Raw genomic sequence first — 5,395 nt, forward strand, 5'->3', positions numbered from 1 at the left:
GGTAGAATTGGCAACGTTGTGCACAATTGGAATATGTCTTTTGAGCTGGTTATAAAAAAGGTAGATCGATAACGACCGTGCTCAATCAGGTACCTCCGATGTTAAATTTATATTGAGCATCTACTAGATTTTGTAATAGATGTATTACGTTAACCGTGTTCTAACCCGACTAATAAAAGTATAAGTATTAAAGAACGGTTTGTGAAAGTACGGGGATTGCTGATGTCGCATCCTTGATCCACTGTCCACGATGGTTTTTTCTCCTAAAATTAGCAACGCGCGAGGTTTTCGTTATGTCCGGACAAAAATATTTATTAATGGTTTTTTTGTTTGGGTGGTATATTTTTAAAACGACCTAAAATATAATTACTGTTTTCTTTGTTGGCGCTCGTTGTCGTTGACTTAAGGGCCAAGGCCCTATTTCACTTTGTTGATATACGTTCTAATCATGTAGGCACACCGGTACGACTTACGAGAGAACAGCTATATCGCGGAGGGTATGCTTACCGTCTTATGTTTATGGACACTTTATACGCGATTGTTTACACAAGATAATGCGCTACAAGCACCGTATAATCTCGACCGCCTTGTCACGATTTCTGTTGGTACAGTCCGGTTCCCATGAGACATGAAATGTGTATAATTTTTTTTTTGTTTTTAACCCGGACATCCGAATTATAAAAAAAAACCCATCACATATATTTGTGCGTGAATTGAATTCCTATAGTATGTATAGCTTGCAATTTTTGAAAAATGTATCATTGCTCGAGTCATCGTCGACATTACTAATCGGGTTTCATCTATTCTTCAGATTGTGAGTCTGAGCAATTGAATAGGTACTGTCTTGTGAGTAATGAATATCCACCAAGGAACACTTGCAAACGAAACGTTTATTTCGCCAGTGGTATTGTTGTATATTAGGTTTATTAAATAACGTTCACGCGTTGTGATTTATAGTGCAATGTTATACTATATAGGTATTATTAAATAAAAATGTTCGTTTTACGCTTTCTGAAATGTGCATTCATTCTTTATAATTGGTTTATAATTTCGGTCTACACCATGATGTCGTTGCGACGTCATTATAGGCAACAAACATTTTTATTCCGGAAGCCTTAACGGCAAATAGGTTCAGTAGGTATAGTATTACCGTGGTTTTTATATTAATACCATACGCATTATATACTGTTGGAAGACCACGGTATAAAATTGTAAAGCGCATAATCATATGTATTTAACGCTGTCGTTGTACGTGTCAAGTGAGTTTCGTCAATGATTGATGTTCCAAAAAACAAAACAAAAAATTGAAGGTTTTTAACGAACAAATAAACTTAGAAAGAAGAATTTATTTGAAAAACTGCATTCGAACAACAGCTTTATTAAAATTCTCTTACGTGTATTGTAGTTGATTGAAGATAATATTTTAATAAAACATAATCACAGGAAATGTCATAGGGAAATCGTATATGAAATCTATGACATATTATATACAATACTAAATATCAAGGCTAATTTTCATTAGGACCCCAAAAAACTAAAAACTATAATATATGTAAGTATATTTAATGTTATTCGAAATATGGGACAAGGTATGCCTCCGTTGAACTAAAACGGCTAGCATAGGATCGGAAGAAATGGATGACATCAGTTAAACGGCCAAACGATTGAACACAAAAAAAAAATACTTTATAGATGGAAAATGTACATGCTAATAAATTTAAATAATATAGTTATGTGTATTACCCACTAGCAAGCTGATATATATTATACCTATATAAATCGAACTGCGTGAATGATACATATAATTCTTCAATGTTTCGGGTTTCAAAAAAGTTGAAGTGATATGTAACGATAATCTTTAGTGATATGACCCACGAAGGGAAAATATTATTATAAGAAAAAACTGTCATTATACAGCGATGAGATAGCCTTGAAATAGCTTGATAAATTTCAAATTAAATCATTAATACATGCTTTTATATCAATTTTATATTAATATTATGACTATAGTTAATCGTTGGCCAATATGAATACTCTTGAGTCTTCAATCCGATGGACAAAAAATAGGTCTAAATTGCTACAGTTGCGCATAAGATAGACAGAGAAAAAATGTCAGTATTCAGTCCCTTTTATGATTTTGCTTATATCGCACCAATGCTCCTTACATGGCATCTATTTATTTCAACCGATTACTGCACAATATTATATAGTATTATCTGTTACTTTAGTAATGCTACTAAATTTTATTAATATGTATGTATGTATTTTTATATGTAAATCCTTAAAATATTTTTAATACTGTACAATATTATTATAAATACAATAAAATGTATCAGTTATAGGTAAAAGCTTTCCTGACACTTTTATTCATACCTGCGAGCAAATATAAAAGTTACGTTAGTTTCGAATTACTTGCATGTGTAGGTAGGTAGTTAAATTTTATCTAACAAGCATTAATGATACATGTTCTTATCTTTTAAGATAAGCAAAAAAGCATAGCAATGTCAATAACCTAATGGTGATTTTATGATTTTGACTTTTGACATTTTTATGAACCTTTATTCAGATTTTTGGATATTTTAGACTAAAGATTTTAAGATGACTAAAATAACGTCGAAACTTTATATTAAATTATGAACACTTCAATTAATAGAAATTAGTAAGTGGAGATAAAGAAACAAATACAATTTTCCATTTAATCGTTATTAATAGACTTCATGTCATATAAACGCATAAGCACTACAGGCACCGTGCCTAGGGCCTATGAACATTTTTGTGCCTACGAAAATGTGTGGATACAATTTTTTTGTATTTGAAGAAAAACCCCCCAAAAAAAAACAGTTTCCGGTTTATCTGATTATTCTGAAATAGAATCTAGAAGACGTAAACATAAAGTCTCGGTAAATGATGGCAACGCAATTGATGCTGTAGATCAAATGAGTGCTAGAGATAAATTCAAAATTCAAAAATTGTATGTTATAATTGACAAATTGATCGTAGAAATGGAAAAACGAAAAAAAGCTTATTTAAGATTAGACAAAAGATTTAATTTTTTAACTGACGAGAGTTTAAAAGATAAAGAAATAAAAATAAAGACAAAGAATTGAAGCATATAAAACCGATTTAGAATCTGCATTTATTAAGATATTGTGATTTTCTAATAATCTTTAATTTTATTTTTCAATTTTTCAAGCAAAGTTTTAGAGATTTACATCTGAAAATTAGACCGAAGATAGATCTAAAATGGAATTATAACATATACAATTTTCTCAAAAATCTAGTCAAATTTTTTTTTATTAAGGAGAAACCCCAAAAATAGCGTAAATTTACACTTTGGTCGTAGTCAGTTTATAGGTTGCTATGTGTGAGTGAATCAACTATCAACCGGTATTGAAAATATTTTTGTTATATTGTTAATTATGATATATGGTTAACTATGATAGTACATTTTTATAGTCAGACGATCAACCTTTATCGTATTCACCCTGCACAAGATTAAATTTAAATTATTAAATTTTAAGTACATTTTTGCTGGTCCCACGATATCTTCTAAACCGCTATAACTGGTTTGAACATACTATCCACAGATTCGCATCTAAGCGTTAATTTAAAAGTGATTTTATCACTTTCAGTTATAATAAAATCTATAGACCTGCGACCTCTCCGTCCCTACTATGCCCCGACCCCACTGTACTGGCTTTTGTATAATATAAAATAAAACGAACATTTCACAAGTAACTCTTTTTTGAGCTTGATGTTTTTTACTTTTAGTATTTAATTACTTTTAAACTCCATCTAAAATAATTATATAATTATATGTGCGTGCATATACGTGTCTATAATGGATATATTTGTATCCATTAGATATCGCGATGAACAAATTATAAGTTTCCTGTCTTTAATTGTATACAAAGTTAGGTAAGAGGATTTCGATAAGACCTCATACATGAAATTAAACACAATTCAAGCAAAAATAAAAAGTTATAAATTATGCTATACCTTTAAAACATACTAATATAATATGAATATTGAACATAATGCATGTAGTAGTATTTAAAATGTTTCTTAGGTGCGTTTAAAATAATTAATTTGTTAATAATAGAGTGTCTGTTATTTATAATAGGTATTTTTTTAAAAACATATCTAACATATTTGTATATAATTTGTATGAGAACAAAGATTATTGGTTAATATATTGTAATGTACTAGGATTGTTATGTACTCGAACTTGATATATAAATTTAAAAAAAAATCAACAATAATCTAAAATAAAATAAGTAAGTATTGATTGATGCACGTTACTTATGCTAAAAAGCTAACTAAATTTTGATAATTTTTATAAGCGCTCATATTAATCAATTACAGCTTATTCTTTTATAAACGGATTATAAACAAAATAAGGTAATGATAACATTTTAAATTAATTATAGCTACAAATTACAATGTTACTATAGGTACTGTAAGCACAGCTTAAATTTGATTAAAACAATTAAAAAACTATGTATTCAGTTACTCTCTGCCATTTTAAACTTGTTTAAGAATAGTCGCACCACAGAGGTATGGTACTAGATCGCTGAAGGTGATAGTAACAGAGTTTTGCATCATTCGTATAAAATATCTAAATAATCATAATAATACAAGTAAAAATGATTCGGATAATTTTTTATTCGAATTATTTCAAAAATAATAATAGAGTAAATTGAAAAAAAAATGATTAGAATTAATTGTGAAATGATTATTCGAATAACGTTTTATTTTAATACATTTTTATTCAAATACAAATTTGCACAACTCTGGATAAAAATGCGTTTTAACCGTTAGCAATGAACTGAGCGCGTTAATTTATCTATTTAACCTATGTTTCTTTAAACAAAAAATAACCTTTATCTTGGGTTTTAGATAAAGCTAAACTATGTTCTAGATATTTTATTTTTAAGAGCGATTCTAATAAAATGTTATTCTTTATTATTATTATCAAACTTGTGCTTTTTGCTTGCATTGAAAACCCCAAAGAGGAAAATCTGTCCTTTTATGTGTTGATAATAATCCGTACTAACTGTTTTAAAGTTAAAATAAAAGGTGTACAATTTATGCCAACTTATGTGATTACAATAAAATATTTATGATAAGAGTATTAAATTGTAGTATATAATATAATTTTAAAATAAATAAATTATTGTAAAAATAATCAGGAAAATATTTTAAAATTATGTTTTGTTGGATAGAACAAAGTAATAGTAGAGGTAAGCTTTTTTTAGTATCTACATTCGACATGCTGTATATTTATAGAAGAAATAAAATATTTAAAAAAATAAATTGGGCCTAAACCATACAAATAAGCAAATTATTATAAAGGCAAAACATAACTTTAAAAGAATAATTTAGTATAATCATA

Source organism: Adelges cooleyi, unplaced genomic scaffold (genome assembly GCF_023614345.1).
Source record: "Adelges cooleyi isolate 19-005CV unplaced genomic scaffold, UGA_ACOO_1.1 ACOO_flye_CR_arks_rails_tigmint_CR_PRNA_30, whole genome shotgun sequence".
NCBI lineage: Eukaryota > Metazoa > Arthropoda > Insecta > Hemiptera > Adelgidae > Adelges > Adelges cooleyi.